Source organism: Marmota marmota, unplaced genomic scaffold, assembly GCF_001458135.2.
Source record: "Marmota marmota marmota unplaced genomic scaffold, marMar, whole genome shotgun sequence".
In the NCBI taxonomy this organism is placed as follows: Eukaryota; Metazoa; Chordata; class Mammalia; order Rodentia; family Sciuridae; genus Marmota; species Marmota marmota.
Window position 1 is genome coordinate 829,415 of NW_026000051.1, and position 12,720 is coordinate 842,134.

A 12,720-nucleotide genomic window follows, 5' to 3' on the forward strand; every position below is an offset into this window, starting at 1 on the left:
TACACATCGCCTCCCGGCCCGGGGGCCAGCGGGTCCCTGCGCGCAGAGCGCATCCTCAGCCGGCTCGGGTCAGGCGCGGCGGGCTGCAGTTTCCTTTCCCAAACCCAGGGGCCTGACCGGGGGCCGGCGACCCTGGGTGTGGGAGCTGCCCCATCGGCACCAAGAAGGGGGCCAAGTGAGTCAGTTTCCCCCACCCCCAACAGCCAAGGGCTCAAGGCTGCTCCTCTGTCTCTCTCTCTCTGTGAAGTGCTGCCACCCAGAAGGCCCCAAGCAGTGGGTAAAGGGGTGGGTGGGTGGATTTGGGGAGATGGGGAGGGGGAGCGAACTGAGCGCACAACCAGAGCCTGAATACCAGCTGACACATCGCCGCCTCCACCCTGATGGGCCCTGCTTTTGACGAAGCCAAGCCGGCTCCACAGGGAGTGCAGAGTAGGGGGGCAGGAGGGGCCTCGCCTGAGGGGATCTCTGCCTCTCTCGGGCCAAGCCTGGGAGGAGGGCGTGGGAGGACTCTTGCAGGGCCCGGCAGAGGCCACTGAGTTGGCAACACTGGGCAGCCTGCATTCTCCAGCTCCTGGGGGTTCCCTGCCAGGCTGCCCCCTGGGGCTATTGCGGGGGGGGGGGCTTCCTCCTCCTCCAGTGGCCCCTGTGGGTTTGGGGTTCTCCTGGCCTCCTGGGGTGGGTTCTTACTGCAGTGCCCAAGCAGCCAACACTGTCATTTGGATGCATCAAGAACAAAGGGCCTGAGAGGAGAGAGAGAGAGAGAGAGAGAGAGAGAGAGAGAGAGAGAGAGAGAGAATGGTCCAAGGTCACAGAGAATGTCAGAAATGGGAGCAAGATATGGCATAAGATAGCATTTCAGTGCCCCACCCCACTGTCACCCTTACCTCCACCTTAACCCTTCCTGCTCTTGGTTCCCCCTAAACCTGGAGAGAGGGTCGTACTGCTGAATAACATTTAGACTCTTGTGACAAAGCAGACAAAGTATGCAGAGTTAAAAACTGTCATCTGCTATAATAATAATAATAACAACAACAACAAGAGCACTCACTTAACACCTGTTTTGTGCCAGGCTCCCTGCAAATGAATTTATGTGCATTATTCATTGATTTCTCCCCAAAGCTTTGTGACTTAGCTCTATTAGGAAAGTCCCAACTTGCAGACAAGCTTAGAGACCTAAGTCACTTGTCCAAGGTCACATAGCTAAGGAAGATTCTGAGCCAGGAGGCAGGGTTTTTGGGTTCCCAGGAGGTGCTGGCTACTGCCTGACTTACTGTTTAACTTGGGGTGTGGCACTGATTGCTTCAGGGCCTCACTGTCCCCATCTGTGAACTGTGAATGGCAAGCTCTTCCTTTTCCAAGGAGGGGTCAAAACAGGGCTATCCAGTATCTCTGCCACACGTACCCTCAGGTCTCTGCCAAGGGAGGTGGGTCCACCCCACAAAGTCATCCAGGAAATCAGATGCAGCCAGCCCTGGCCATGTCCTTCCTGGTCTCAGAGCGTCCAGCAGGAGGAAGCTCCTCCTAGGACAAGAACAGATTTCAGCGATTTGATTTTGAAATATTCAGCCTGTAGGCAGCAGAGAAGGGCACTGTGTGGGGCTCCCGCACAGGCTGAGTGATGACCCGGTAGGCCCTCTGCCTGCTGTTGCCCCAGGCAGGGTCATCAATCCCCAGGAAACGCCCTGCTCCTCCATCACCCAGGGCCTGGATGCTGTCAGGAACAGCCAACGAGACAGGAAGGAGGATGCTTCCTATCTACAGTTCATCCAAGCACAGCCAAGGGACCCGGGTGCGTCCTCCCTGCAGTTGCCAGGATGGTTTGGGTGACCCATTTGCAAAGATATTTGCCACTTGAAAAAATTTCCACCTCCTCTCCAGCAGTCCTCCTTCCCAGGGCTCCTCACCTCTGCAGCCAGCTGATGCCAACAGGCTTTTCCAGGGACCTGTTCCAGAACCTGTCTCTGGGTCTCCCCATTTTCAGACCCTGGAAATCATGGGATAGTGGAAGAGCACTGGACTGGGAGTCAAGATGATGGGCTTGTCTTGGCTTGGTCCCTAACTGGTTGTGTGCCCTGCATAGATCCCTTCCCTGCTCCTGACCTCAGTTTCCCCATCCACATTAGGAGGAATATGCCCCGGGCAGGGGTTCCTATGCTGACAACCTGACTTGACCAAGCTCTGTGCGGCCTGCAGGAGGTGGTTTTCCTTTCAAGGGAACAATAAGATGCTTTGTTTCCATGCTGGGGAACAAATAGGATTCCAGCCTTGTAGGGACCAGGTGGCTGGGGGACGTTCATTTCTAAACTGCCTTAAGGTGTCTTTGGACAAATGACCTTTCCTCAAGAGTAAAAAGACGCTGAGCACCAGGGGCAGGAAAGTGTTAATGAATCTCCCTCCAAAAAACTCATCGCTGGCCCCCCTCTCACCAACAGCCTGATGGTTTACTTCATTGGTGGGATTTTGGCTGCACTGTGCAGTTCTCATTTGAATTGTGCATGTGGCAGCTACTATCAAAAAGCATCTGCACAACAAGTATTTAATTTTATTCCACCTATTTTTTAAAAAGGGGCCTGTATATAATTACATATACGTAACATATACGTAATATGTATACTTGTGGAAAGAGAGGCTTACAAAGATACACACCCAAATGCGCACAGGGGAGCTGGGAGGACTGCAGGCGTTCTCACGTGTGTGCTGTCTGCGTTGCTCCCCTCTTTGGGAATAAGGAATGTGCCTGGGCTGGCGGAGTCATGGGAAAGAATAAAGCCACATGCAAAAATAATCCACCAGCTTTGCAATGGGAAAGAACAGATGAGGTCCAGCCCTCAGGGGATTTCAGAGAAAAGACAAATCCTAATGCAGACGGACAATGGGACAGCAAATGAGCTTATAGGGCTGATTAAAGTCAAGTGTGAGCTCAAAGGCCACCCCACCACATCCTCGCCCCAGCCTCATTCACACCCTTCACCATCTTACGCCAGATCAAGATTTGGATTGTTCAAGAAATTTTGTCCTCTTGACCTTGAGCAGTTGAGATGCAGCTGTAGGTAGATGGAAGAGCCCAGGACCGAGCCCAGGCCCATCTTGGGGTTTTGAGACATCAAGCCCCTCACTTCTACAGCCAAGGCAGGGGCGGGCAGAGAGACACCAAGATCCAAACCCAGGCCCTTCCCGGGTGACGCCTCCAGGCAGTGGCGAGGAATATTCTGGCTCCTCCCTGCCAGTTCTCAGCTCTAATCTCTAGACCGTACTCCCATTAATTATTATTACTGTATTAATCATACATGTGATTAATTCAGTAATGGTGATTCATAATTGATTGCATTTTATATGGTGCCTTTCATCCACACATCTCCCAAGATGTGTGCTGCCTGCAACGCGAGACACAAAGCGGGACGTGCTCTTGCTGGCTGCATTTTGTTGGATAAACTTCCCTTTGCAGAGGCAGGGGGCTCATGGTCTTCTGGCACCCGGGGCTTGCCAGCCCGGCTCTGCACCTGTCTCCCTGAGCTGCACCCTGCCTTGCTTGGAGGTAGCCATGCCCTGGGAGTCTGCAGAGCCCTTGGGAGGCAAGTCTGCGTGGGCCTGGGATGCTGGGTGAGGCCAGCCTCTCTGTGGGGGAGGCAGGGCCACAAGCACTGGGTGAGGACTCTAGAGCTTGACTCCCTGGGTTATGCCTCCACCGCTGATTAGCTGTGTGACCTTGAGTTAGCTGTTTTTCTCTCTGCCTCAGTTTGCCCAAATGAAAAATGAGATTGCTAATTGTCTCTTCCTGACGTTATTGTAAGAATGAACTGAAAAGATGCACACAAGCACTTAGCCTGTGGAACATAGTAAGTGCTCAATAAATATGAGCAGCATTTGTAGGAATTTTTTTCTGGTTCTAACAGTGGCAGCTCTGTAACTAGATCAGTCTCTTCTCTTCTCTGGGTCTCAGTTTTCTCAGTTATACAATGGAATGATGAGCCAACCTCAAGTACTCCTTCCAGATCTGAATGAGCCCTGATGACAGTGACAGTGGGCGCTGCAGGTCCCAGAGTTGTGCACTCTTGGTCTCACATTCCTGCTCACCTTGGCCTACCACTGTGCCCTTGAGCCAAGGATCCAGCTTGCCGAGCCTCAGTTGTTCCACTTGGAAAGTGGAGATTGTAATGGCATCCAAAGACCTAGGGTGGCGTGAGAATTTCATGAGCAAATGCTTGAGACCTATTGGGCATCCCGGAGGTGATTGCGCAGCGTCGTCCACCTGGGCGTGGTGCACAGCGGCTTGCTGAGGGGCTCCCCTTCCCATGTCGCTACCTCTTGGTGAAAAATGCGCTTATTCTCCCCATCGCTCAGATGAGAACGCTGGGGTGGACTCTGCCCGGGGTCGTTCCGTCAGAGCAGGGCCCCTAGTTTGACCCCGGACTCACTGTCTGGTCTGTCCGACCCTGGGAGGGAACTGGCATTGCAGGCTCCGCTTGAGAGCAGAAGACACCAGGGCCAGAGTGTGTGGCGCCGTCCGAGGGCACATGGCAGGTGAGGCTCGAGAAGGTCCCATGGGCTCTGGTGAAGGGTGGCAATGCCACTGGCCACCCTGCCTTTGCCTGCTGGGTCTTTTCCCCCAACAGCCTGGTCAGGATGTCCCCATCTGTGGGGGCCTTGGGAGGCCTCCTTCCCGAGTCCCAGGCAGCATGAAACCAGGGGAGCTCAGAAGAACCCAGAGGCCAGCTGCCTGTGTACCTCACAAAAGTTTACTAAGCACCTACTGTGTGCCAGAGAGGTCAAGCCAGAGAGGCAGTGCAGTCTGAGAAAAGTGGTAGTGTGTATGTGTGTGCGCGCAAACACGTGCATCTTCAGGCTGAGTGCAGGTGTGGCCCCCAAACACTAGACACCCCAAAGTTAACTGCAGAAGCAAGTCCTCCCTCAGGCTGGGGATGAGGAAAGCTCACCTGTGAACACCACCAACACCACCCAAGCTGCCTAGAGGAGCAGACTTGGGCTCTTACCCTGCTGAGACGAGGTTTCCTCATCTGTCAAGTGGTGATAATAAGAGCACTGGCCTCCTGGTGTTGCTGGGAGGATTCACTGAGGAAATATGTGGGTCACTCCATTGGGGACCTGCCAGTCGACGGTGTGTGCTTGGCCAGTGCTGCCTCTGACCCCTCACATTGGCCAGGGGCTCCTGTTCTGTGATGGCGGGAAGCCCACGGCTCCCCTGTGCTGCGTCAGAATCACAGACCAGTCAGTCACATCTGCCCGTGGAGCCCAGGGGTAGTGGGGAGACCAGTCCCAGTGATCCTACTCACAGACCGCCCTCCAGAATCTGCTCTGGGATCTGAACCCCTCCCCACACTCCCTCCCCTTCCTCTCCGCTCTGGAAACTGTTTCTTGAGGAGCAGGAGAGGGCCCAGAGGACCCACCGTCCCCCCCTCTGGCCACCCTGTAATGGTGCTGGTGGATGGGCAAGGGGCGCACCGGCAGGTTGGAGGACTGCCGAGAGGGGGCAAGCAGAGGGGACCGCGTCCTCAGCAGGAGGCCGCCTCCCCCGCCCGAGACTTCTCACCTAGAGGAAAACATTTTTCTTCCTTGTGGAGCAGGTGATCTGGGCCTCCAGGATGCACACCAGATGTGGCCTTCCTCTCAGACATGTGCTGATCACAAAATAATTGACCCAGTTATGGAAATACCCGCTCCGCGCCCCAGCCCTCCTCCTGCTCTCCCAGGCCGCCCCGCGCCCCGCGCCCCCCTCGGCCCTTCCACGCCCCCAGTCCTCGACATCATTCAGAAAGAGCCCAGGTAGGCCCAACCCCAGAGCACCCGCGTGCAAGAGTCCTGAGCGGGAGAGGGGAGCGTGGGCCAGCTGGGGGGACCGTCCCTCTAATGAAAGGCAGCGAGAATTCCAAAAGACACCACGGTGACAGGAGCCAAGGCCTTCCCGCGACTCCCTTCCTGGTCTCGCTGCGTTGCACCCCACAGTCTCCTCCCTCTGCTGTCCCTGGGGTCTCTCAGATCATTAGAGCTCTGTGACCTTGGCCCCGCCTTGTGCTGACTCCTGCCAACAGGGCACCAGGTGAAGCCCCAAACAGCCCATCGTCTATGCCTTCAGGCCACCCTGACCGTGAGGTGCAGTGGGACCTGTCCCCCCTCCCTGTGCTCCCTGGCTCTTGCCCAGCTGCTCTGCACAGAGAGACCCAGGATGGTGCTGTCTGGAGGCTGCGGGGCCATGGCTCTTGAAGCTCGGCTCTCCATCTTGGGAAGAGCTTCCATCTCTCTTCAGTGGCACTTGGCCTAATGGATGGAGACAGTTCCCGATGCCACTAGTTCTCCACTCTGCTGACTTTGCTGGCCACAGCCAGTGACCTCTCCATTTTCCATGCTTGACTCACACAGCCGCCATGTCCAGAAGGGCCCCCCAGCTTTGTCTTCACCTTGGACTCTCCGTGGAGCCTGGAGCCTCTTCCTCCCACCCTCTGTCCCTTGTCACTGAGCAAATGCAGATGTGCATCAGGAAAGGGCTGCCAGGGGTCCCTTGACCAAGTGCTTTGCTCTTCATGTTGTCTGAGAGTTGGAAGAACAGAGCTTCAAATGCCCCACGCAACTGAGGATTCCCAGAAGCTTTTTCCTTTCAATCTGGGGACCCAAAAACTCTGGACTAATTTCTTGTATTCTTGGCCTAACTGATTCCAGAATCCAGCTTCACAGCGTGAGGCAGCTACCTGCTCTTCCTGCCCCTTTTGCCCCTGTGTAGTGGCTGGCCTGGGACCCTCTACATAGCTCTGATGACCTCAGCTCCTTATGCTGCTTTGGGAGATCACTGTGGGGCCCACAGGGTCCTGAGCCAAGCATCTGTGGGGTTGTTGCTGGAGAAGCTGAGATGGCCCGGGCATGGTTCTCAGATGCCTGGTGTGCAGAAAGCCTGGTGTTCATAAGTTTGGGCTCCAGACCCTGACAGCCCGATCACAGAGCAGTCACCAGTATTAGAAATGCCTGCTCCAGTGCCTCAGCCCTCTCCCTCCGGCTGCCCTGGGGAGCCCATCCACCCTGGGTACAATCCCTGCACTACCACCTGAGTCTGGGGCACCCTCTCATCTTGGTTGTCCATCTGTGCAATGGGAACAATAATGACACCCCACCCCCACTGTAATAATGACACCGCGTCTGCAGAGTGCATACAGGGGTGTTAGCACCCCCGTGTGATCAGGCTGCAAGGGTCAGGCTGACCTTTGACCTTGGAGGGTGTCCGCAGTCTGAGTTGACGGGTCTTTGATTTGGTGACAGGAAGTGCTCACCCACTTCAAAGGGGGAAAGGCCACCTCTGGCTTTGCACTAGGAGACGTGAACTGGGGCAGCTCTGGAAGCCAAAAGAAGGGTACTCTCCCATCAGATAGGGTCCAGACTTGAGCTCTGTCCAGGGGACTCCTTCCCCAAGGTCAGCTTGAATCACCCACCCATGGTGACACCAGAGGCACAACCCTCTCTCCTCTGGTCCCTCTCCACATGGCAGACAGGGTCAGACCTTGGTGCAGTGGTCCCCGCCGCACAGACGTAAACCAAGGCTTGGGGAGGGGAAGGTCTTGCTCCAAGACCACTAGGATTCAAACCCAGACCTTGGCCCTGGCCCCACTACCACACTGGTTCTGAGTTTCTTGCCCCAATCAGTCCCCTGCAAGCTTGGGGACCCTGGCTTTGTCCCGGTCACCCTCTCGGCCTCGGGTCTTGCAGGCCCAGGAAGTGGGGCGAGCTGGAGTCCCCGCGTTGGCCGGCATTTTCGGCTGCTCGGTGCGCAGCCTGCCAGGCCCCTTCCCAGCGCAGGAGTCTGAGCTCGCCCAGTACAAATGTCTCAGGAAGGGCCAGCAGAAGGACAACTCCCCGAGGAGAGCAGAGACTCGGCCAGCAGGCTCGTTAGAAGCCTGACATTCACAGGTGAGACCCGAGCCCCGCAGCGGCCCTGGGGAACGCTGGGCCGCAGGCAGGCAGCCTGGCTCTCAGAATGGCTTTTAGTTTCTATTTTCCAAGTGGGCTCCAGAAATGTCTTTAAAAAATGTCGCGGGGCTCCTCTTGTGGAGCTGACTGGACAAGGAACTGCTGGGTCGATGCAGGGTCTTGAGCAGCAGAGGTGAGCCTGGGACTCCTGAGCGGTGGGGACCCCTTAGCACCAGGACTGCCACACTGTGGGCTGACACATCAAGACGCTTTGTGCAGCTGGTAGTTGGTGAAGTGCCACCACCCTGAGGCCTCCGAGCTGCCCCCACTTTTCCGTTCCTCAGGCTACCCAGGACCTCTCCTTAGAAACTTCTGGGTATCTAGACCTCCTACAAACCCACGCTCCCTGGGCTGATACTGCTCAGGACCTCCAGGTCACAGAGTCGAGCTCACCTGGCACTGCTTGTATTGGTCTGCACCTGTGGCTTTCAGGTTGTTATCTGTTCTGACTATCATTGCTGGTCACACACACACACACACACACACAGAGCCCACTTTAGGGTGGTGTAGTTCTCCACTGTCCACAGGACCCCCTGCATGTGTGCATGTGGCTTCAGGAACACCCTGCTCCCAAATTCGGGAGCAGCCCCCTTGGGGTGTTCCTATTGCAGAGCCAGAAGGTGACTTCTGATTCTCTAGGCACCTCAGTACAGCGGCCACCCGTGGAGTGGGTGAGTCCAGGTGGCCTCCAGAGCCCATGCGATCCCGCCCCATCCTGTCCCCCAGCCTCTCTTCAGGAAGGCCACGCCCCACGCTGCATTTTGTAACTAGAGGAAGGAGCTGGTGGAGGAGGGCATTGCCCGCCGGCTGTGTGCACCTGCTCTCTCAACCCCACTACAGAATGGAGAAGTGCAGGGTGAAGAGGGGCTGATCCAAGCAGTGGCACCGACTACCCCAGGGGTTGCCTTGAGTGGGACCCCAGAGGAACAGGACAGAGTGCTGAGAGTGACTGGCCGTGAGTGTCGATGTTTCTGGCCTGTCTGGGGTGGGGGATGGCGACGTCGGGCCGTTCTGTCTGTGCCAGAAGGTGGGAGTGAGCCTCTGCCCACCCGTGGAGAGCGCAGGGCCTCCCAGACACAAACAGGTATGTGCAAATGCTGTGAATGGAGGGCAATATTAAACACGGACCAAGCTTTAGAGACCACACACTACACGCAACCGCCTCGATGATAAAGTAGGAGAAACTGGAAGCTCAGGCCATCATTCACCCAGCCACCGTTCATCTCCTGCACAGTTATTTATTGAGTGACCACTGTATGCCAAGCTCTGTTGGAAGTTGGAGATACAGATGTGGGTCGGCTCCAAGGAGCTTCCAGGGAGCTCCCTGTGTGGGGAGACCCCCCAGGTGGGCACAGGTAGTGCATGAGCGGCCATGGTGGCAGCAGGGAGCGGGTAGAGCCCTGCTGTTCTCCCTGGCAGAGACGCCCCCCCCCAGGACCACCAGGGTTATTAATATCCTGCTGAGTCAGGGGCTCTTGAGTTTCAGCATTGCAAGATGCACAGAAGAGCGAGTTAGATATCCTTGACTCCCGCCTGCCCTCGCCCTCCTCCTTCCCACCTGCCCCTCGTTGCCCAGCCTCTGCCTGCCTCTGTCTAGAGAGAAGACAGACAGCAGATGTTCATGGAAAGAGTCTGGTTTTGGAAGCAAGGGGTGGGGGGCCTGGGACCTTAAGCGGGGACATTGTTGGCTGGATGGCCTGGTGTGAGTAACCTCACCTCCTGAATCCTCTCATCTGCAAACAGGAGCAAAGACTAGCAAGCCAGCAGTATTAAAGGCCGAGGGCATTGCGCTTGGTAGCCCAGGGTAGGGGTTAAAAGGGATGGCCTCTCCTCCCACAGGTACACGTTGGGGCTGTTCCCTGGGCCTTATCCAGAGGAGTGACAGAGAACAAGATTGGCAGAGTTCTGCCCTCATGCACTTCACAAGGGGCAGGAGGCAGATGGTCGGATGGGCATGTGCAGGGGACCACAAGACTGAACACTGCCACCTGGTTCCTGAGCCCCTGGTGGAGGACCCTGCCCTCACTGTGCTGTGATTTCCTGTCCAGGGTCCCTTCTCCCCATGCTCCTGGGCTGTAAGCTCCATGCGGTTAGCCTCCGCCTGGCTGCTCGGATGCTGACCCCCTGGGCCTGGCTCAGGGCAGGGGCTTAGTGAATTCTGGCCAGCTGACGCAGTGGATGAGAAGGACGAGGGGGGCAGTACTGTGGGATTTATATGATGCCCGTGCAGTCAGGTAAAGCTGAGTAATTGGTGGGTTAATAGGATCAGCAGAGATACTAATTGGAATGTTTCAAATCAAACTTCCTTCTAGCCCTTGCTAAGGCATAGGCTCGTCTCCCACTCCCCAACAGGATCATCTTAACTGTCAGCTGTTCCCATGTGCATCACACCTTTGAAGGGGACGCCCGGGTGCCACTCCGTCTCACTGCTACCCAGAACAGTCCTCCTGACCTCTGCCCCTCTGCCTCTCGGCCTGGAACTCCCTCGGCAGGTCCATGGCTCCAGGAACTCCTGCCTGGCTAGTCAGTGCTGCCCTGGCCCTGGAGGGGAGCCCAGCACACCGGGGCTCCTCTCATCCTGCCTTGAGAAGCTCCTTGGGGCTTCACCTGCCTGGGAGGAGGTGACGTGGAGAAAGGAAGGCAGGAGGCGGTAGTGGCAGCAGGAAGGAAGGGCATGTCCTGATGTACAGGAGGGTGACCACAGAGAAAGCACTGTGCTCCCAAAACAGCTGCAAGAAAGGCTTTCCATTGTTCTCACCACCAAGAAATGACATTTGAGGAGACTGGTATGCTCACGATGACCTGAACACCAACCACACAGTGTACACATGTACCAAACATCATGTTGTATGTACAGTGTTTATGGGTTGATCTAACTGCATGGCCTTGCCACCCACCCTCCTGTGCTGTAACCACTCGGGTGCCCTAGTTTAGAAGTCAGAACCCTGAGTACAGCCTCCGGCCCAAGGTCACCTAGCTAGTTGGAAGGGGAGCCCAGTCTGCTGATCTGAAGCCAGGACCCTGACCAACATGCACAGTGTGGCTCCAGAGCCTGGTGTGCCTGCCGAGCCCACCACCCCCGAGCCCAGCGCTCTCTTCCCAGACACTCTTTCAATCAAGTTCTAACAAGAGCTAAGGGGAGCAGAGGGGCGGTTTGGGGATCCGTGTCCTGTAGCAAAGGAGCTGACGTCTGGCAGGTTGGACCCACCTCCCTCTACTCCGGTTCTCTTCACACAGGGGGTCCCCATGACTGCCTCTCCCCCACCCCCGGGGGGTCTGACTCAGCCGGTCACTCAGGAGCCAGTCCTCCAGGGACTGAGGTGAGGACAGAGGGAGAGGGAATTTGGCTGAAGGGAAGAGTGCCGAGCGCTTCTCCGGCGGCACTTGTGCTCGGGTGGAAGGCTGCGGTCCCTGGCAACGGCGCTCACACTTCTCTAAAATAAAAGCTTCTACCAGCTGGGCCGGCTGTGAAGCGGAGCCCCGGGATCAGCATATTCCCAGCGCGTGACACCGAGCGAGGCCGCCCTATCAGTGACCCCCCTGGCCCTGCTCAGCCTCCCAGGACAGACCAGGGTGATGGAGGACAGCCAGGTGTTAGCCTGGGACCAAGTGCAGGAGGGGTGAGAGCTGAGTGCAAGCCCCTGGGCTGATGACCACGTGCTTCCCTGGACCGCGCTTCCCATCCATAGAACAGGTAGGATGGCCCACCGAGCCGCCGAGCCGCCGAGGGCTGCGCACCGGCCAGATGAAGGAAGCACAAGGTGCTCAGCACAGCCCGCGGTGGATGTGTGGTACTTTCTAGAACATTTCTCCAGAGAAGCACAGGTGATTTTGTAGGAATCCTCCCGTTGGATGAAGTAAGGGACTCTTCTAACGTCTGACACAATCAAATACGACCAGAAGTTTTGTGAAAGAGGGGAGAGAGAGAGACCTCAGTTTCTGCTTCTTCCTGGGATGGGGACAAACGCCTCTGGACATTGTTGTGGAGGAAGTTAACGCTGACACCTGCCTATCAAGAGCCCAGGTTGCTCAGTCTCTGGGAAGATAAGAAACAGCCACAGAGTGAGACCCTGGGACCAAAAAAAGAGCATTAGTGGGAGAGCAGACGACACCCAGAGTCCAGAGGAGTGTAGCTGACAGCACAGCCCCAAGGCTGATGTCTTAGCTGTGACAGATGTACCGGGGCTGCATTGGATGCCGGCGGCAGCAGGGGACGCTGGGTGGAGGGTGTACCACCTTTGCAACGTTTCTGTAGATTAAAATCTCCCCCCAGATGAAAGATGTGCCTGCGCACGTGACCCCACGCGCCACGGAACCATGATGTGATTCGCAGTGGACCACGTGCAGGGAGGTGCTCACCTGAGATTGCAGTGGCCTCTCACAGTCCTGCGCAGGAGAGGCACAGGTCCCAGCTGTCATAGTCCCGCTGGGCACCGCACTGTCACCTGCGCTGGGCATGCTGGTGCAGATGTGCCCACTGCGCTGCCAGTCATAGGGGACGTGGCCTCTGGGCATTAGGGACCTGCAGAGTGCTTGACGACGGTGGTACAGGACCTCGTGCAGGCGTGTGCATCTCCTGTGCTGGTCCTCTGGTCATCATTTTAGGCTGTACCTACTCCACTTCTAAAGAAAATCACTGTCAAACAGCCCGCACCACGTCCCGCCGGCCGCACGCGCACTTCTTGTTCACGGAGTCTCCTGATGGAGTGAGGGGCCGCGCCCTCTGGGCAGGTGAGTACAGGCCAGGGCATT